Source organism: Babylonia areolata, chromosome 21 (genome assembly GCF_041734735.1).
Source record: "Babylonia areolata isolate BAREFJ2019XMU chromosome 21, ASM4173473v1, whole genome shotgun sequence".
Classification (NCBI taxonomy): domain Eukaryota; kingdom Metazoa; phylum Mollusca; class Gastropoda; order Neogastropoda; family Buccinidae; genus Babylonia; species Babylonia areolata.
The window spans coordinates 38,743,770-38,766,269 of NC_134896.1; the positions used below are offsets into that span (position 1 = coordinate 38,743,770).

A 22,500-nucleotide genomic window follows, 5' to 3' on the forward strand; every position below is an offset into this window, starting at 1 on the left:
TATTAGTCTCTCTCTCTCTCTCCCCGTCTCTCTCTCCTCGTCTCTGTCTCTCTCTCTCCATCCTGTTTCTCTCTCTCTCTCTCTCTCACCGTCCCCCTTTCTCTCCTCCCGCCTCTCTCACCATCCTCCCTCTCTCTCCCATTCTCTCTCCCATCTCCCCCTCTCTCTTCCAGTCTCTCCCTCTCTTCTAGTCTCTCTCTCTCTCTCTCTCTCTCTCTCTCTCTCTCTCTCTCTCTCTCTCTCTCTCTGTCTCCCCTGACTGACTGACACTAATGTGCGTGGCCCCGAGTCCCCGAGTCCTCCAGCGCCAGACAGGGGGGGAGGGGTGGGGGAGGGGAGGGGTGGGGTGGGGGGGAGGAGAAAGGTAGGGAAAATCCTGTTAATCTTTCGACACTCATCCCACACAGCCTATCTTGTCCCCGGTGGAATGTTTTTCCAAGGGTGTTTACCTTCACCATAGCACCCATTCACGCCGCTCACTCGCCCGGCAAGGCGACTGCGTCTTTAGGTGCTAGGGGCAAGTTTGTGTCCAGGGGCTTTTGGTAGGCCGGATAATCTGGGTAACAGGCCATGAAGCGAGCGAAAGGGGGAGAGAAGAGAGGTCTTCAGGCTGAGCGGGTCCTTACAGCTCTCCCTTCACGGGGGGGGGTTTGGCAGGTGATGAACATTAGAAGGCTAATGGCGAGGGGTGGGGGGGGGGGACACAGGATGTCCTCTTGTCCACATTGGTATTGACAGCTCCAGCTTGTCTTTGCAGCATCAGGGATTGTTTGCTCTTCTTTCAAGGTTTTAGAGAGTAACATTCTGTTCTTGGTTACTTTGGAGATAAACTCGCTGTCCTTTTGGGGGGGGGAATTAGGAGACCTATAAAAACGGCAATTGTGACCTTAGAGAGCTTTAAACACGCCCTTTCTTGAGAGCTGTAGAGAATGTTTTGTCTGTTCCTTGAGAGCTAAAGGTAACCTTGTCTTTGGGAATTAAGAACTGCTCTCATGGCTTTTTGAGAGACCGTTCTTGTTCGTGAAGCTGTAGAACTGGAGAGTTACTCTAAGTCCGTTACGTCTTTGCAAAGGGACTAATGTGGCTAATTCCAGTTCATCTCGGACAAAGGTACTTACTGCATCTGCCAGAGAACCGTAAACCCTGCTTTTGGAGATTTACGTAGTCATGGGCAGATTTAGACAAAGTAGACTGGTCTTGGCCGATTTATACAGGGTACACTGCCCTTGGCAGATACAGACAGTGTATACTGCCCAAGCAGATTTAAACAGTCAGTGCACACTGCCGCCCTCGGCATATTCAGACAGTGTACACTGCCCTTGGCATATTCAGACAGTGTACACTGCCCTTGGCATATTCAGACAGTGTACACTGCCACCCTTGGCATATTTGGACAGCGTGCACTGCCGCCCTCGTCATATTCAGACAATGTACACTGCCCTTGGCATATTCAGACAGTGTACACTGCCGCCCTCGGCATATTCAGACAGTGTACACTGCCCTTGGCATATTCAGACAGTGTACACTGCCGCCATCGTCATATTCAGACAGTGTGCACTGCCCTTGGCATATTCAGACAGTGTACACTGCCGCCCTCGGCATATTCAGACAGTGTACACTGCCGCCCTCGGCATATTCAGACAGTGTACACTGCCGCCCTCGGCATATTCAGACAGTGTACACTGCCCTTGGCATATTCAGACAGTGTACACTGCCGCCCTTGGCATATTCAGACAGTGTACACTGCCGCCCTTGGCATATTCAGACAGTGTACACTGCCGCCCTCGGCATATTCAGACAGTGTACACTGCCGCCCTCGGCATATTCAGACAGTGTACACTGCCCTTGGCATATTCAGACAGTGTACACTGCCGCCCTTGGCATATTCAGACAGTGTACACTGCCGCCCTCGTTATATTCAGACAGTGTACACTGCCCTTGGCATATTCAGACAGTGTACACTGCCACCCTTGGCATATTTAGACAGCGTGCACTGCCGCCCTCGTCATATTCAGACAGTGTGCACTGCCGCCCTCGTCATATTCAGACAGTGTGCACTGCCACCCTTGGCATATTTAGACAGTGTACACTGCCGCCCTCGTCATATTCAGACAGCGTACACTGCCGACTTCGTCATATTCAGACAGTGTGCACTGCCCTTGGCATATTCAGACTGTGTACACTGCCCTTGGCATATCAAGCCAGTGTACACTGCCCTTGGCATATTCAGACAATGTGCACTGCCACCCTTGGCATATTCAGACAATGTGCACTGCCGCCCTTGGCATATCAAGACAGTGTACACTGCCCTTGGCATTTTCAGACAGTGTACACTGCCCTTGGCATTTTCAGACAGTGTACACTGCCCTTGGCATTTTCAGACAGTGTACGCTGCCCTTGGCATTTTTAGACAGTGTACACTGCCGCCTTGGTATATCAAGCCAGTGTACATTGCCCTTGGCATATTCCGTGTACACTTCCACCCTTGGCATATCAAGCCAGTGTACGCTGCCCTTGGCATATCAAGCCAGTGTACACTGCCTTTGGCATATTCAGACAGTGTACACTGCCCTTGGCATATTCAGACAATGTGCACTGCCGCCTTGGCATATTTAGACAGTGTGCACTGCCGCCCTTGCCATATTTATGTAGCCAAGTGCTCAATATGATTGGCTACTGTTTCACACACAAGCTATAGCAGACGCCTTTTCCACAGTGTGCACACTGCCGGTCTTCAACGGCTCGTGCAGACTACGCCATTCGAACAGTAAGTACAAAGTCCTTTTTAAACAACTGCTCTTAAACATTTATTAGATCAAGACTGCATCGTTCGCTGCAAAATTATATTTGTTGAGCTTGCACACACTCTTTAATCAGTTAGGAGCATACTTGATTTCGGTTTAATCATTCGTCAGAGTAAAGATTTCAACTGACGCTAAGCTTATGTCATTTTGTCTTCTCGTCACATATAATGCTACAGTTTACAATATGTGACTGCTGTTGGAAACTAAAACCACACTACTTTTGTGTTTAGATGAGAATAGATCAGGCCTTTAGAAAATACAAAGCCGATTTTCATTGTCGACACTTTAAGACAATCACTCCACAACTAGTGTCGCTCGACGGCTTGGCCAGATTTGAAAACTGTGTTTCTGACATACCGTATTTAATTGAATATCTCTTTCATTGGATCAGTAAAATACAAGTATCATATACTGGCAGAATTGTTGCAATTCCATCTTTAAAACTATCCCATTTGTGTTTGCCTACGTTAAACTGATTTAACGCAGTTTGTAATGTTCAACGATGGACTTGTTAAAACTGACCCTTTCAAGTGACTTAAATCAAGATTATGAATTTATCTTAAATAATCAACACTTCATTTTATGCTCATTAGAAAGTGGGTGTTGAGCTGTTTCTTTTGCGACCAATCAAACATAAATCGATTCAAGAATCATTTAGAAATCTATCACTGAACACCTTGTAACAAACACAATTCCAATCAAATTTAGCCCGATTTGAGCCGATTTGCTTCGCAGCACACGCGAGCGTCTTTGCAGTTCGCATTACTTGCATAAATAGACAGAGTGGGTGATCACTGGTCACCTTCACCTGAGCCAGTTTGCGGCGATAGCCAACAAGCTGACCACTGACTGTGTGTCACCCACAGTGTGTGTCACTCCAACGGACTGTGTCTCGCTACGTATCACTGCACTGGGTTTTTTGGGTTGTTTTTTTTTTATCTTCTTCTCTTCTTTACTTAATATCGATATAAAACAATAGAAAAACCTTTTTGTGACTAGCCTGTTATATGTTCCTGGGCCAGTCCGTGGATATTTTCTATCCTTTAATTCAGTAAATCATCAGTATTTCTTTTGTACCGTCCCCTTTTATAAACCACTCGGTTCTTAACAACACGGCTACATTTAGACAGTGTGCACTGCCGCCCTTGGCATACACAGACAGTGTACATTATCCTTTGCATACTTAGACAGTGTACAATGCCGCCCTTGGCATATCTAGACAGTGTACATTATCCTTGGCAGATTTAGACAGTGTGCACTGCCGCCTTTGGCATACCTAGACAGTGTACACTATCCTTGGCATATTTAGACAGTGTACTCTGCCGCCCTTGGCATATCTAAGCATTATGGCATACTTAAACAGTATACACTGCCCTTGGTAGATTTTAGACAGTATGCACTGCCGCCGTTGGCATATTTAGACAGTGTACATTATCCTTGGCATATTTAGACAGTGTACACTGCCCTTTTCAGATTCGGGGATACCGTTTTGTCCCCGACAGATGTAGATAGCATGTTCTGTTTCTGGCAGACTTAAACAGCAAATCATTCCCTGGGCAGGCGTAGGAAGGATACCCTTTCTTGGGAAGATGTCTGCACACCATGCTCCAAGTTTAATGCGTGCTTTGCAGATAAAGACAACTGAGAACTCCGTCCTTTGCAGATTTAGAAACATAAACATATCACATTGTCTTTGCGAGATTTGGACTCCTGATTCTTTTGCCTCAGGCAAATGCGGTAAATTTACTACTTTTGTTACTGGCTGGTATTACCATTCTCACCATGATCATCAGGGCCGAGAAGTAAGTACACAGTTAAAAGACAATATGATTCTTCTTCTTCTTCGTTCGTGGGCTGCGACTCCCACGGTCACTCGTATGTACGTGAGTGGGCTTTTACGTGTGTGACCGTTTTTACCCCCGCAATGTAGGCAACCATACTCCGTTTTGGGGGGTACTCTATGATAATAAAGGTATTTTTGTAACATGTGTAAGAGTCATATAACCAGTTGTTTACAATGATTTCAATCAAGACTGACATCTATGGCAGCATCGGCGTCATCATCATCGTCATTATCGCCCTTATTCATCATCATCATAATAATCATCATCATCAACATCATCATCATCATCCTTATTCATCATCAATATAGAAAAAAAAAAGCCTGAGATTCTGTGACCCAGGTTTCATGGTGGACTCAGTTTTCACACTCCCTTCCATTCTTGGGATGATTTCCTTTAAGGTTCTCGATGTCTGCGGATTCACGGGGGTCTATCGTCGGTGGTGGATTTCACTCTGTTCGGGACGCTTGCTCAGTCTGGCCCCACGACAAAGTGATTATTGTCGTCAGAAGGGGATTATAAGTTGATCCTTTGCGTATGTTCAAACAAAACAGGCACTACTGAACACCAATGAAGTGACAGCAGTGCAGGGTCACCTCTGGTGTGTGACCATCTGGCGGCAAACATCGATAGTTCCCTGTGGATTGCCGATGCTGAGACTGCTACAGCAGACGAAACCTGGTGTGGCTGTGAAGGGTGGGGGTGGGGGGGTGGGGATGGGGGAAACGCAGTGAGCGGCGTAGAAGTAATGTCCCCGAATTGGTGCAGATGGTGGGGATAGCACACACAAAACAAAACAAAACAAAAAACAAACAAACAAAAAAAAGCAAAGAGGGGAAAAAAACAAAAAGACTTCATATAATTCTATTCTCGTTTGACCTTCATGCGTGCTTCTAGTTCAATGCTGGCAAGTTGATACATTATTTATTTATTTTTTTAAAATAAAAAACACGATGCTTCATGCCGAGCTCGGGATACGAACGAGACAGGAACATGAAGAATTCCTCAAACAGTTGATATTTATATGCTTTGGTTTTATTATGATTCTTTGTATGTTGATGAAACAAGCCAATTTTCAAGATTTACAACAATGAAACACAATTCAAATCATTAAAGGGGTGGGGGAACAGGGGTGAGAAGAATCCTGCAAAGACCTGTTATTGTAGTATCAGTATCAGTATCAGTATCAGTAGCTCAAGGAGGCGTCACTGCGTTCGGTCAAATCCATATACGCTACACCACATCTGCCAAGCAGATGCCTGACCAGCAGCGTAACCCAACGCGCTTAGTCAGGCCTTGAGAAAGAAAAATTTTAAAAAAAATAAATATAAAATAAAATAAAACAAATAAATAAATAAATAATAGATGCATACATACATACATACTACTACTAATAATAAGAAGAAGAAGAAGAAGAAGAATATTTAGAAGGTGCAAAATCTTGATTAAGTCAACTCTAGGCAGGCGCGCGCACGCACACACACACACACACACACACACACACACACACACATACACACACACACACACACACAGATAATGTTATTGTAGGCTATGCCTTGTTGTTTTTTTCTTCTTAATGTATAGTCTTTGTATGTTGATGAAACAAGCCAATTATAAAGATTCACAAATACGATTTTTTTTTTTTAAAGACATTAAGGGGAGATGGTGGGTGGTTCCACCAGAATAGAGGAGAGTGGCCCGTAAAAGGCAATTATTTGCCTAGCTGAACATCTCTGTTCGTCGTGTAATTATCACCTCCATCAGCATTCTAGTGAACGCCGGGGTCTGCAGCTAGGAGAGAGAGAGAGAGAGAGAGAGAGAAGAGGAAATGGCGGCCAGACAACCCAGTGCCACAATCTGCCAGAGACATTAACACGTCCCGGTTAAAACACTCTCATCCGCTCACCTCCAGCCTTCGCGCTCATGAATATGCAGATGAGCTCGCGCTGAAAAGCTCAGTCCCTGTATGAAGAGAGCCGGGAAGCGATTGGCGGGTTTGTGGGAAGGGATTAGCGCGTGAGAAAGAGGCTTGGCGGGAACTTAGGAAGCGAGAAAGAGGCTTGGCGGGAACTTAGGAAACGAGAAAGAGGCTTGGCGGCAAGTTGTGCGAGCAGCTGGTCTGGAAGGCTACAGTGTCGTGTTGTTTGTTGGTCTGTTTGTTTGTTTGTTTGTTTGGGATAATGAGAAATAGAGAAGAGACCGAGAAGGAGAGTTCTTCTTTCTCCTCCATCACCCTTCATCCCCATCCCCCCCGTCCTCTCTCTCTCCCTCTCCCTCTCGCTGTTCCCTCACAAACGCTTAAACAGCTTGGCACACATTTCGTATCATCCTTCAAGCACACAAACTGAAACATTAAAGACAATTGTCAAACAGATCTACTTTAATAGCAAACACAATAGAAGGCAAATCATCCAGTTCCGATGAAGAATCAAAACCTTGACATAGAAACCGATCAGTCGAAAAATCTCACTTACACTTGTAGAACAATACGTTCATTTCGTCAAAACTACTTTAATTTATTAAGCTTTTTTGACTTAAATTCTTTTAGATAAAAAAAAACAAACAAAAAAACAACTAGATCATCAAAAACTAAGTTTCATTTTCAGTTGTTTTGGGGTTTCTTTTTTTTTCCCTGGGAAGCTTTGGACTTTGACTGAAATTCCTTTAATTAAAAAGGCAGGTCCATTGAAGCAAGTCTCATATTCAGTTTTTTTGTTTCCCTGGGAAGCTTTATCTCCGCCAAGCCTCCCACTCTTGTCTCCCTTGTCTCTGTCTTGCCGGCAAACCCGCTGTTGGAAGGGGATTTGCACCGGAAATGAAGTGCTCATTGATCGCCCTGTTCTCATTTGCATGTCAAGTCCCGTTTCCCCCCCCTCTGATCAGCACGGCTGGTGACCGCCATCCTGGAGCTACTTTCCGGAGCAGAGTGGAGCACTGGATGATCGTCCCATAATCGGAAGGTGGGGGTCTGTGCTTAAGTCTGAGGTCGGTATCCACTTTGGATTCGGAGGGTGAGTGTGTCAGTGAAGGGGGTGGTGGTGGTGGTGGGGTGGGGTGGAGGTTTGGAGGGGGTTGAGTGATGAGATGAGTGAGGATATGTCATGTGTGTGTGTTTGTGTGTGTGTGTGTGTGTGTGTGTGTGTGTGTGTGTGTGTGTGTGCGTGCGTGCATGCGTACGCGCGAAAGAGGGAGAGAGAGAGAGAAAGAGAGAGAGAGGTTCAAGGGAAAATGGACAAGCAGCACTAAGAAACAAAATCAAAGAGACAGAGTAACACACACACAGACACACACACAGACACACACACACACACACACACACACACACATATGTGTGTGTGTGTGTATGTATATATATATATATATATATATATATATGAAGAGAGAGAGGGAGAGTGTCCAGGAACAAACAGTGATTGACAGGAATGATTTACGATCCGCCCTTTTCCCTGATCTGACCCCCGCCCCTCCCTCACCACTAATGGACACACAGTGGTGGGCGCACAGGAACGAACTGACCGCACGGTAATACTCACTGAATTTAGAAATAGGTGGATACCGCATGCCTTCTTTGAGCCCCTTGCTAACCTTAACTGAAGCCAGGGGAAGTGTTCAATCAGTCATTTTGCTACTCGTGTCTGTACAGCGCGCAAAGCGGTAACTTCATATATATGTAGCCGAGAGCTCAGCTGGCTTCACGGCAAGCTTTCACTTGCTCGCGACGTTAGTGAAGCTGACATTGCTGTGTGTGCCTCCACAGAAAGTTTGCGTTACGTGTCACTGCACTGTTTTCCTGTAATAACTTTGGTAAATAAACCATTGGCAGATATCAATCACGACACAACATTTGGCATGTGGTGGGGGCAAGCATAACACGATTTCATCGAAGATACACAGTTACAGTTCAGAAACTACCACCAGTTAGCAGAATACTTCTCAACGGACTGACTGCAGGATACGAGGAACAATATGGCTTCCAGTTGGCTTCAGATTTCCTGGCCAATAAGCTATCCATCAATTTTTAGAACAATGGGTAATACTCCACACGGGACTGACCACACGGGACTTGGCCACACGGGAACTCGCCAAATGGGAATTGGTGACATGGGAGCTTGCCACTTGGGAACTGGCCACAGGGGAACTCGCCAAATGGGAATTGGTGACATGGGAACTTGCCACTTAGGAACTGGCCACACGGGAACTCGCCAAATGGGAATCGGTAACATGGGAACCGGTCACATGGGAACTGGCTACACGGGAATTGAGGGCACAGGAACTGGCGAAAGGGGAACGGGAACTGGCTACATGGGAGCTGGGCCACACTGGAACTGGCCACACGGGAACGGACACTAGCCACACGGGAACTGGCCACACGGGAACTGGAACTGGCCACACGGGAACGGTCACTGGCCACACGGGAACGGACACTGGCCACACGGGAACGGACACTGGACGGTAACGGACACTGGCCACACGGGAACGGACACTGGCCACACTGGAACGGACACTGGCCACACGGGAACGGGAACTGGCCACACGGGAACGGACACTGGCCACACGGGAACTGGCCACAGGTGGTGACAGGTGGCTCCATCCACTGTGTGTCCCACAGACTGTCAGAACGGGGTGGCGGCAGAGAAGTCTATCTCTCCGCATCATCACTAAAGTACCAGCTGCCCTGAAGAGAGTGATGAGCAGTTAGGGGTTTGTGGGGATGTGCGGAGGTGGGGGCGGGGAGGGGGGGGGGCGGGGGGTGGGGGAGGAGGGGCTGTTCTGTCAGGTTGTCAGGATGTGGCGGTAATAGGAGGCAGGGAGGGGGTAGAGTGTGTAATCGTTGATACGTTTGTATTGGGTAATGTCGTCCATTCAAACGAACCCTCGTGCCCGCCCCTTCACACAACAATGATGTAGTATCCTTTATCGACTTGGGCGTGTGTGTGTGTGTGTGTGTGTGTGTGTGTGTGTGTGTGTGTTTGTCAGTGTGTGTACGCGCACGAGCGAGCATGCGTGTACATTTGTACAGAGAATACAGACACGTATGCGAATACGAATTATGTATTCAGATTTAGGCCAAAGGGCCTAAATGACACAACTGAAATTTACATTTCAACAGTACAGTGCAGGATATACAAGTTTAGGGTGATCATTATGAGGAAACATTCATGTTGTTCATGAATATACTTTAAGTTAATAGATGTACTTATTTGGTTTAATAATGAAATCGTTACAAGAGAGTGAGAGAGAGAGTGAGAGTAACATGCATTTATACATATATACATACATACATTCTTCTGTGAATTTCATAAGGTGTCGTGAACACCTTCTCCGTAAACGGATACAAAGATGACGTCACTGTGGACACATTGTGTGTGCCAGAGATGCACAACCAGGCGTACCGCCCCCCACCCCCCTCCCCCCTCCCCATTAACAACAACAACAACAACAACAACAAAACAAAAAACCCTGTCTGATGAGGTATTGTTGACACCACACGCTGTGCATTTGCCGAGGGTGTCAAGGCGTGAGAGACTGCCCTCCCAGGCAAATCTACCACCGGACAATACAATGCGCACACCACCCACCGTCGTTACCTCCCTCCCACCTCTAAACGGCCCCCCTAACACCTCCCCCCTCCACACACACACACACACACACACACACTCTGTCAGGCGGAGTAGCGGGGTAGCTGGGTAGCGGAGTGGGGGTGGGAGTGGTCAGTTAATGAAGGGTGTGGTGGGCAATCCACACCCTTATCAAGTTTCGCTTCCCCAGTGTAAGGAAGGGAGAAGGGGCGGGGAAGGGTGAGATGATGGGGCAGGGCGGGAGGAGGAAGGGGAGAGGAGGGAGAGGGGGCAGGGGGGAGATACTCGTCGCTTTGTTGGCTGAAGCCTGGTGCGATATATCACTTTGTTTCGGTACGAAACATCCTGACGATTCAGTCCATTACCTGTGGTAGGTTTGGTTTGCTGTGTGACGATCTGTATGATAGTCGTGTCCGACCAATGCCATCAGAACACCCGCAGGAGGCAACTGCTGTCCCGACTATCTGGGCCAGAATTTTGATTATAGTGGAGAGTGTCTTGCCCAAGTTACACCTCCACTGTCAGGGCCAAGAGGGCTTTAAGGAAAGCCTGCGCTGGTTTAGTTCAGTTCAGCTACTCAAGAAGGCGTCACGGCGTTCGGACAAACCTATATACACTACTACACAACATCTGGTAAGCAGATGCCTGACCAGCAAATGCTTTTATTTAGAGAACAGGTGTTTATTATTCCTGTTTAATCAAGTAATCCGCGTGTGTGGGGTGGGTGGGGGTGTGGAGGGGTGCGGCTGTGTGCTGATTATCTGGTTGCGATTTTCCGCAATTTATTTTTATTCTTATCTTATCTATTATAATCAATGTGCAGTATAGTAGGCTATATTTATAATTATATTCAAATAATGTTTCTTAATTCTTTCTGTTTTTTTAAATAAGAATACTAATTATTACCTGCAGTGTGTGGATGTATGTATGAAACGGTGTATGTGATATTTTTTTTACATTTGTATCTTCGTAATATTCGTAAAAGCTGTTGTTGACTTTTACAGTTATGGTCCCCATGTTGTTTACTTGTCTATGTTGTGATAATGCACCTGACCAAATTTCTCCAGTTGGAGATAATAAAGTTATTCTTATCTTATCTTAAGTAACCCAACGCGCTCAGTCAGGCCCTGAGATTCCCGAAGGCCAACTAAACCTCAAAGCTGTAGCACTAAGAGCCAGTGCAATCTTGCTTCCTAGTTTGAGAGTCCTAGCCCTTTACAAAAGACTAAGAAGTACATGATTTCCTATTACAGTGGAGAAAGTGCTGATCGTACAGCTCATTTTGTTGTGGTCCAGAATGTAAACTTAAGTCAATCTCTGATGAAAGCCCAGCGATGAGCCCAAGCGTGTGAAAATATTTCGTTTGGGTTATTAGTTTCAGTTTCAGTTTCACTTTCTCAAGGAGGCGTCACTGCGTTCGGACAAATCCATACACGCTACACCACATCTGTTGAGCAGATGCCTGACCAGCAGCATAACCCAACGCGCTTAGTCAGGCCTTGAGTGCATGCTTACATATTTGTGTACCTATGAAAGTGGATTTCATTTTACGTAATTTCGCCAGAGGACAACACTCTCGTTGCCATGGGTTCTTTTTCAGTGCGCCAAGTGCGTGCTGCACACGGGACCTCGGTTTATCGTCTCATCCGAAAGACTAGACGCTCAGTTTGATTTTCCAGTCAAACTTAGGAGAAAGGGCGAGAGCGGGATTCGAACCCACACCCTCACGGACTCTCTGTATTGGCAGCTGAGCGTCTTAACCATTCTGCCACCTTGGGTTATTAACCATGTGCCACTCCTGTCTGGTACGCTGTCATTGTATTGTGTTGTATTGTATTGTGTTGTATTGTATTGTATTGTATTGTATTGTATTGTATTACACTATACCGTATTGCATTGTATTGTGTTGTATTGTATTGTATTGTATTGTGTTGTATTGTATTGTATTGCATTGTATTGTGTTGTATTGTATTGTATTGTATTGCATTGTATTGTGTTGTATTGTATTGTGTTGTATTGTATTGTATTGTGTTGTATTGTATTGTATTGTATTGTGTTGTGTTGTATTGTATTGTATTGTATTGTGTTGTATTGTGTTGTATTGTATTGTGTTGTATTGCATTGTATTGTATTGTATTGTATTGCATTGTATTACACTATACCGTATTGCATTGTATTGTGTGCATTGTATTGTATTGCATTGTATGTATTGTAGCGTATTACATTGCATTGCATTGTATTGTGTTGTATTACAGTTTGTCAATCAAATTATTTCGACGTGCTAAATTCGGGCTTCTCTACCCAAGGACAGCGGGTCGCTGCAGTGCAACGCCTCCATTTTCTGTCAGCAAAGTGTATCTGTTTTTCAGCCAAAGTTGATTTTCCCCAGAGACAAACCAGGCTGTTGTTTTTCGTGGGTTCTTTTACGCGCGCTATGTGCATGTTACACACAGGACCTCGGTATATCGTCTCAACCGAATAACCAGCGTTCGAACCGCCACTCGAGGTTTCAGCAGTGGAAGGGGAGAAAATTTTTATGCTGGGAGGCGTGGAATTCGACCTGGTGCGTTCAGATTCTCTCCTCTTCCTGGCAAGCGGACGCGTTACTAATTGGCTATCGCTCCGTGTCAGTCACCGTGGATTGGCTCATAGCTTAGCAGTTTGCAATGTGTGAAAGTGTCCTGCGTTTTGTTTTGTTTGCCACAGCAGGCATTCTGTGAAAAATCGGAAATTATCAACCTTGTGGGGTTGTAATGATTCTGTTACACAGTATATGTTCTATTCATTTTGTACATTGTCGCTATTTCGAAACGTGTTTACCACTTCAACATGTATTGCTTGTTCTCTGTCTGTCTGTATATACGTCTTTCTCTTTGCTTGTGTTTCAGTGTGTGTGTGTGTGTGTGTGTGTTGTGTGTGTGTGTGTGTGTGTGTTGTGTGTGTGTGTGTGTGTGCGTGCGTGGTGTGTGTGTGTGTGTTGTGTGTGTATGTGTGTGTGTGTGTGTGTGTGTTGTGTGTGTGTTGTGTTGTGCGCGCGTGTGTGTGTGTGTGCGTGTGTGCATGCGTGCATGTGTGTGTGTGTTTGTGTGTGTGTGCGCGCGCGCACGCGTGCACGTTCTGTTGATTATCTCTCCCTCTCCCTTCCCCCACCCTCGCTGTCTCGTTTGCTGTCTCTGTGTGTGCGTACTGGTGCGAGCGTGTGTGCCTGTGTGAGAGAGCAAAAGTTTGTACATCATATGTGTGAGGAGGCAAGGGCTATGGGAGACAGGGGAGCTTTGTGGTGGCATGCACGAGGCGAGGTCGTGTGTGTATGTGTGCGCGTGAGATGATAAGAACGATGATGATAATAAAACTATAATAATGAGAGAAACAAAGAGATCAAGAAAGGCAGGCAGGCAAAATCTCGTTGCGATAAATCAGAAGGGACTGTCGGTTTGATGTAAATATGCTTTGCCAAGCCTTTACAACCGCAACAAGAAAAAAAAAGAGGAAAAAAAACGAAAATGGAAAAAAGAAAAAGAAACACTGCACAGAACCACTTCCTTATGCACCCCTCTCCCAACACACACACACACACACACACACACACACACACACACACCACACCTTCGTCTAATATCACTTACAGTGAACAAGACTTTATAACTAAATAACACACACAACACACACACACACAACACACACACACACCACGCCACACACGCACACACACCACCACACACACTCACAACACATTACACTCTTATCATTTATCCTACCTAACTGACGTTTGATGATACATGAGTGCAAAAAACAACAAACAAAACAAAAACCAACAAACCAAAAAAAACAAACAACAAAAAAACCACCAATTACATCATTCAAGATGTGCTTTATTTCAGAAACAAAAAACATTTTGTATTCATGGCTCGATTTCGGGTCAAAAGTTTGATTCTGCCTACATAATAATCGTTTCAAGACTATTGTGTGTGGTGTTAAAAAGAATCAATTCTTTACTACAACAACACTCAAAATCAATTGAAACCGCTGCAACTTTGTACAAAACGAGTTCTATAAAGAATTTATCCCTTTTGGGTATGGATTACACTATCTAGAGTGAATGGATATCCACTCAAATTTAGAACAATCAACTTCGTGAACGTCTCCTGTTTTTCTCCGACCATCAACCAGTAATGCCATTCATTGTTCATTTCAGGAAATAGATTCACTCAGGCTTCACAACAAAGTTTTGTTTCACATTGTGAATATGATGGTATTCTAAAGTGAACAAGTATTCGTTGTTGTTTTTGCTATTGTTACTCATACAAGAATTGGTTCAAGTTTTGTTTCTGTGGATACTGGTCGTGTCTAAAATTGCATTTTGCTCGCCTACGTCTGAAGTTGTCACACTTTGATACAAAAGAAATTCGTTTTCGCGGAGAAAATATCCCCTTTGATGGACATAATAGAGAATGAATCCTGATTTATGCTTGAACGTTAGTTTTTTTTGTTTTTATTCTAAACTGTCGGACTTTGCATTGATATTGACCAACACTAGACCTATTCATTTGTAGTTCAAAGATTATTTCTTTCCTCTTAACGCATGAGGGTCATTAGTGTTGCAATTTTGTCTGTGTAAAAGAATTTCACACTAGGGTTATTTGCGAATCAACTTACTTTAATTGAAATTCACATTGTGAACATGATCAAGTCCTTCAAAATGCTCACGACTAAAAAACATCAAGCTTTTTTGTCTTGAGTTTATTTAATTAATGTTTGATATATTTGCATTTGTTGATATATTCCCTTTATTTCACTATCTGCACCAGTTGTGCAAATAATAAACAAGAAAGAATTTGTAAAAAAAGAAATAAGATGTTAGGTTGGGGGCGATATCGTCAAAGGGGGGGAACAAAAAATTAAATATAACAGTCACTGGCATGGTATTATTGTTACGACTACTAAACTGCTTGCCAGCGAAACAAGATTAAGAAAATGTTCTTACAAGTGAGCGCTTCCTCCACAGACTGGATACTACGGTCACCAACATAAAATTACACTCGACTGATACAGTGCCAGCATTACTACAGAGGTCAGATGGATGGGGCAAGGAGGAGGAGGAGGTCGGGGGAGGGGGGGAAGGGCGAGGTGGGTGGGGGAGGGGAGAGCACGGGCGGGGGGGGGGTCAAAGATCACTGCCGACCAGCAGCAAAAGTCGGCTTACGGAGAGGGAGGAATCTGCAACACAAGTCAGCTGACGTGATGAGATCTGTACAACAAAAACTACAGCAACAACAACTACTACTACAACAACAACTACTACTACTACAACTACTACGACTCTCATTCTTCTTCTTCTTCTTCTTCGGCGTTTGTGGATTGCATTTGCTAAGTTCACTCGAAAAAACAGTACGAGTAGGAATTTACACATACTTATGACAGTTTTTACTCAGCCATGTTGGCAGCTATACATCGTTTTCCGAGGGTTTCTCTTTCATTCGGTCACTTTATCATTGTTTTTTTTGGCGCGGAATAAATGTGTCTGTTGTAAAGTAAGCAGATGATTATTCAACAATCCAGTTCCATTCAGTCAAGAGGATTTTCACACACACACACACACACACACACACACACACACACACACACACACACACACACACACACAAATTGTTCATGTGCCACAAATAAGTGAAACATAGATAACTCCACAGAGACAGTGATCTTAAAAAAGTGATAATGATAATATGGTAAAGTGATATTATTATCACCATTATTAGCATTATTATCGTTAGTAGTAGTAGTAGTAGTTGTTGTATCATCATCATCATCATCATCATCATAATCATAAGCGATTACAAGCAATTTCTAAAATTGTTTAATTCTCAGGTCCAGCCTATTTATTGCACAGTATGGGGCTGAACTTTTGGGGCCTTGATGATGTTTCACGTCACTGTGAGAAGGTTCATATGTTTGCATTGAAAAAAGTGTTATATTATCAGGGGTTGAGCTGAGAACGCCAAATGACCTCGTTTATGGAGAAACTAATAGATAACCCGATTTATTTCAAATCTGTATTAAGTTGTATTAGTTAATGGGTTAAATTAACAAGAATGAATGATTGCAGATTACCACGGAAAGCTTATATTGTGTTAACTGACTTGGATGCAAAAATTGGGTTTCAAAAGTTCGTTGTTAAGTTGTATCAGTTTGGTTTCGGTTTTGTATGGGAAAATCGAGGTATGCAAGATGTCAAATCATTTTTATGTGACCTTAAAGATAGATTCATTGCGTGCAGATGGCAAGAGTGGAATTTTCATGTTAATGATAGTGATAGGTTTTGCATGTATAGGACATTTTGTACCGTTCATGATGTTAAAATTTACCTGCGTATGGACTCAGACACTTGAAAGTTATTATGACAAGATTTCGTTTTTGGTATTTCAGAAACTGCTCCAGCATTATTATCGTTACAGGAAACATTCTGCACTTGATTTAATTTGTCCGTTGTGCAAAAGTGGACATGAAGATGAGCTACATTTGTTTTATGTTGTCCTGCTTTAACTAGTTTGAGAGTACGATATATCCCACCTACTTTATATATATATATATATATATATATATATATATATATATATATATATCTTAACCAATTTCCGTTTAAGTCTACTTCTCGCATCTGAAAAAGAAAGCTTCATAAGGAATTTGTCAATATACTTGTACAAGGCATTGCATTTCAGATCTGTTGCAGCTTCATAATATTTTCTTTATTCAGTGACTGTGCTTGTTTGTACATTGTACCCCTGCATGAGGGGCAATTGACTTTATAAGAATAAAACATCCGAATCTCTCTCTATCTCTCTCTCTCTCTCTCCCCCCTGTGTGTGTGTGTGTGTGTGTGTGTGTGTGTGTGTGATGCAAATTTTATGTTCTATGCTCATAAGTGTGTCGTTGTTGTTCAACCCCTGCCCCACCCACCCCATTGTCTCAAGGCTTCAATGCTGTATGGATCTTATTTGTATTTGTATTTGTATTTCTTTTTATCACAACAGATTTTTTCTGTGGATATTCCGGCTTGCTCTCCCCCAGGGAGAGCGCGTCGCTATACTACGAACGCCACCCAGTTTTTTTTTTTTTTTTTTTTTTTTTTGTTTTCCTACGAGAGGATTTTTCTACAGAATTTGCAGAACAAACCCTTATTGCGTGGGTTCTTTTACGTGCGCTAAGGCAGCTGCAACGGGACTCTCAGTTTTCGTCTCATGAATGATAGGTAGACACATAATGGTGGAGGGGGAGAAAATATCGGCGGCTGAGCTGTGATTCGAACCAGCGCGCTCAGATTCTCTCGCTTCGTTGGCGGACGCGTTACCTCTTGGCCATTCTCTCTTTCTGTCCCTCCCTTATCCCCCCTCTCTCACTCGTGCTTTTTCGGTCTACACTACACCTCTTTATTCATGGCATTATCATCATATTGTACATACATATACAATTAATTATGTTCTGTGGTTTCTCGTGTATCTTTGTACATTTTGCGGATGTGGTTATTTTGGGCTTTAACTATTACCTTTTATTGTCATTTTTCTTTGCTCAGAGGGCCGAAGAAAAATGAGCATAGTGAAATATCAAAATAGAATTTCGTTTTGTTTTGTTTCGCTTCGTTACTCTATGTTTGTTTGTCTGCCCTGTCTGTTTGTCTGTCTGTCTCTCTCTCTCTCTCTCTCTCTCTCTCTCTCTCTCTCGCAAAGTTTTCATGGTTTGACATCCTGAACCATCGTGCAATTTTACTTAATTTTTGTTTGAATGTGTATTTTGATGTTCACGTGTGTAACATGAATAAAGAAAATCCCCTTGGCCTACACATGAATAAACAACCTTAACATCTCTCTCACCGCTTTAGAAAGGATGCAGTGCGTCCGCCCTGCGTGTTGGGGTGATGGTGGGGGGCTATGGGAGAGCGGAGGGGTGTGGGGGCGGGGGTTATTCCCGGAGCAGGAAGCGAGTTGCATTGTTACACAGACAATACTTCCAGCCCGTGGTCTGCGACGTGTACTTCTTGCCGGACTCAGAACCGGCGTCCTTGCACCGTCTGTTACAGCCTGCACAATCAATCAGTTTCAGTTTCAGTTTCAGTAGCTCAAGGAGGCGTCACTGCGTTCGGACAAATCCATATACGCAACACCACATCTGCCAAGCAGATGCCTGACCAGCAGCGTAACCCAACGCGCTTAGTCAGGCCTTGAGAAAAAAAAATAATAAAAAATAATAAAAATAAAATAAAATAAATAAAAACTAATAATCAATCAACAAACCAATCAAATGATTCTTAAGTTAGGACGCTTATTTCTATGAAAAAGAATAATAAGAAAACAAACAAGCAAACAAACAAAAAAAGACACAAAAAAAACCAACAAAAAAACGAATCACTGCCTTTTTCTGTCAGTCACAGTCCCTCACTCACATCCTTAAAAACAAATAAAACACGATTCCTTTTCAAGCACTTTCTACGTAATTGAAATACTTCATTCCATATCTTTGTGTCCACATCTATTTCTTCCATGCGTGCGTGCGTGCGTGTGTATATGTGTGTGAGCGCGCGTGCGCGCAGGCGCGTGTGTATGCGTGTGCGTGCGTGCGTGCGTGCGTGTGTGCTTACTCACTAGGTCCAAAGAACCACCAGGCTTCTGCTTCCTCAGTCATCATCGTCATCGTCAGGAGAACAACGACCAGAACGATGCCCAGCAGCTTCATGCTGACAGCAACCAGCGAGAGACGTCAGCCACGAAAAAAACGTGTTACGAACTGAAATGTATTTTTGTTGTTGTTGTTTTTTTCAGCAGGGTCAAACGACCTGCAGGTTTGTCGCGAAGCACGTATTATGCGGCTGCGCAAATTTCAAATTAATATCGGATCTTGTACTGAACAGTTTAAAATGTAAAAGTTGCCTTTGCAGCGGACTGGCGAATAAAAGTTGCCAAGACATCTGAATTTATACAAAGAGTTCATATCCGCGTGTGTTGGTGTGACTGCGAGCCAGGTCTTCTGATTGGACACTGATGGTGGAGGCAGGGCCAATGAAAATACCGTTCATCGCATCCGGGACTTCAAGCCCCTGTGTGCGTGTGTTTTATGTTTGCTTTGTTCTGTTTTTACAAGGCCCAAGTCTTGAATAGCCTGTATTGACCTTAAGGGCGTCGTTAAACTCAGCTCTACGTCTGACTTACAGGGCTCAGTTCAGTGAAAACACCCAGTCGGCTGTCTCGAGTGTCTGTTTAGCTCTGTCCGTAAAGCGCAGAACTCGCAGTCCAAATGTTGTAAGTTCGAATCAGGACACCCAACGTATATAAAAATTTTAAAAAAAGTTTTTCGCTGCTTATTTTGATGTACACATCTCATGTCATTGTTCTTGTGGTGTTAGTGTTGCGTTGGACAGATGTCTTCCCTTATCACAGAAAAACTCTTGTTACTCATGTAAGAAATTTGGGATGTTCAAAATAAGCTTTCAAACATTTCCCAGATGTGGACATTTCCAAATGTTGTTAAAGAGTTATTTTAAAAAGAGCAAATCTGTTCATTTTTTTTTTAAAGCTGTTGAAGGGTTTGGTGATTTTAAAACGAACCAATTAGCAGATGAAAATGGCACACTCTCCTCATTGGCCTGATCGGATTGTTTTTGTTTTATTTAATCACTTTTAATAAAGAAAAGAAATTATGTTCGTGTCACTTGGATATTCTCTACTTTTTAATCATGGATTGACTGTTTGTAAAATATTTCGAAAAAATAAAAAGTACGTTTTTGATGCACGACTGTGACCATCTAAAAACAGTGCAACACAGCAAAGCATTCGGATGTTGACCCTCTGGGTCATTCCCAAGATTGTTTATAAAAATGTTTCATAGTTCAGGGACAGGACAGCTTTCATCCTCATGTTTTCAAATTCAAAACCGTACATGCGCACTCCATGAAGAAATTGAATTGTTTGGTTTTCTTTTAGACATTGCAAAATACATTTTGTTTATGGTGCAAACTCTTTACAAGGGATTCTGTATCAATGCATGTCATCTTTCTTGCTCGCTTTCTTGTAAGACACTGCAAATGTGCAACATGTATACCTCTGATGTCAAAACAGAAGAAGAAGAAGAAACCAACATACAGATGTCCGTAAATAGTTCTTGATTAAATGACAGAACTCTTCCAAAGGAACGAAAAGCACATGTCACAAGCACACATTTAGCACCTCACCGTAGCCATACACACACACACACACACACACACACACACACACACACACACACACTGCCTGAAGTGGTTTTCGCTTTATTCAGTTGATATGGATGTAAAGTGATGTCTGTGTCAGACAAAAGTTACACAGAAAAACACACCAGTGTATCATAGATCAAGGTATAGGGCAGGCAGAGGGGTGGGAGGGGCGGGGGGGTTGTAATTCTCCTTCAATTTACTTTGAACTTCCTTCCTCGTTTTTCTTCCTTAATTGTGGCTTTTACATGTACAAACTCTGCACCGATGTACACATACTTCACTAAGTAATTAAGCTCTTGAACTACGAGTATCCAAGCACCATTTCCAAATTATAAAGAAGTGCTGTTTCTGTCTGGAAAATGAAAATTCCAACACAGAACACACGAAAGAAAAAAAGAAGACGAAGAAAGAAACCAGTAGCTTACACGTCAAAAGAATATTCATGATTATATAACAGACAGATACACACACAGACAGATAGAAAATGTTGCCAACTATCGCCACGTGGAACTAGTTCCAGAAAAGAAAATAATGCAGAGGTTTCAGAAGAGATGCCACCTCATCGTTGCATCGAATCTGAAACAGATATAAACATGTTGTCATAATATCAAAGGTGACCAAAGGGCACATCTCTCTCTCTCTCTCTCTCTCTCTCTCTCTCTCTCTCTCTCTGATCAGTATTAATTATGTGCGTTTCTGGGCAGTATCACGGATATCAGATCATCAATACAAACCTCCACACAATCCCTGGGCTCCGTCTTTATTTCTTTGGACATGTCGACCAAAGGGGACCACTTCAAGGCAAAAAGCATTCCAGTCAAAAAGGGAATGTCTATGCAAAGGACCAACAAAGCAGACAATGAAAACGGAAGAGACGACAGAAAGAGAGAAAGCCAGAGAGAGAGAGAGAGAGAGAGAGAGAGAGAGAGAGAGAGAGAGAGAGAGGACATTTCCAGCACGTGAATCAAAGAAGCTAAGGAGGGACACAATTTATATTGAAACTCTCCGGTCTCTCCACACGGGAAGCATGCAGTGGTTAACTGCTGGACACCAACACTCAGCTTAAATCACAGACTGGCATAAGCTTACAGCTGGATCAACAGCAAAGTGAGAACTGTATGATCAATGGTTTCTCCATTACAATGGGAAGTCATTTACTGTTTAGTCTTCTGAGAAGAACCATGACTCTCAAACCAAGAGGCAAGATTGCACTGGCTCTTAGTGCTGCAGCCTTTAGGGCTAGTTGGCCTTTAGGAAGCATCTCAACGCCGACTGTCCTAAAGTCCTCTTAGCCGAGAGGGTGGGGGCGAAACGTGGGAAGACACTCTCCACTCTGAACAACAAATTCTAGCCCAGATTGTCGGGACAGCAGTTGCCTCCTCTGCTGTTCTGATGGTCATAGTCGGACCCGACTATCATACATCAAACTTACATACATATATACAATTGCTGGACACAAATGAAGGATTGTGGGTAGGGGATGATGAAGAGGCTATTCCAGCTTAATCCATGATTATTCATTTTTTTTATCTTGTTGCTGAATGTGAAGCACTGGATGGGTTTTCAGAAATCAGTAATACAGGACAAATGCTAATACACAGTTACGTTCATTTCATCATTTGGCGTGCTCACATTTTGTCTTGATGAGAGGAGAGAGACAAGACACACATAGCCATGTACAGCGTGCTCACATTTTGTCTGCTAATGAGAGGAGAGAGACAGACACACAGACCACATACAGACACAGAGACAGACAGACAGACAGAGGGACAGACAAGAATAGATGAAGCACCTTCAGGGCAGTGTCAGGTGATTAAGGAGGAACGATCTTCAGTCCATCCTTCTCACTGGTGCACAGGCACGCCCCTTTGATCTTCTTCACCTTGATGTAGCCCGCTTCCCTGCACACCTTGCGGCAGTCTGCACACACAGTGACACTGTCCCTTCACCCCTGACCTTTCACCGTGACTCCTTGACCTTTCCCTTGACGTGACCCGCGTTCCTGAATACCCAGCAACAGCTCGCACGCAGTGACATTG

At 43.7% G+C, this 22,500-nt stretch overlaps 2 long non-coding RNA genes across 2 annotated transcripts in view; both read right to left on the bottom strand.

The window, feature by feature from the left end:
- Nucleotides 1-15,142: 15,142 nt before the first annotated feature.
- Nucleotides 15,143-19,145, bottom strand: LOC143296725 (uncharacterized). Its single transcript, XR_013057158.1, has 3 exons — nt 18,861-19,145; nt 18,093-18,299; nt 15,143-15,444 (listed from the first exon to the last, which is right to left on the bottom strand). It is a non-coding gene; the product is annotated as an uncharacterized LOC143296725 (long non-coding RNA).
- Nucleotides 19,146-20,501: 1,356 nt separating this feature from the next.
- The window catches only part of LOC143296368 (uncharacterized), a 4,498-nt gene continuing 2,499 nt past the window's right edge, over nt 20,502-22,500 (bottom strand). Inside the window, exons 2-3 of the long non-coding RNA XR_013057134.1 lie at nt 22,254-22,381; nt 20,502-21,037 (exon numbers count right to left, since the gene is read on the bottom strand). This is a non-coding gene — a long non-coding RNA (uncharacterized LOC143296368). The remainder of the gene's footprint in view (nt 21,038-22,253; nt 22,382-22,500) is intronic.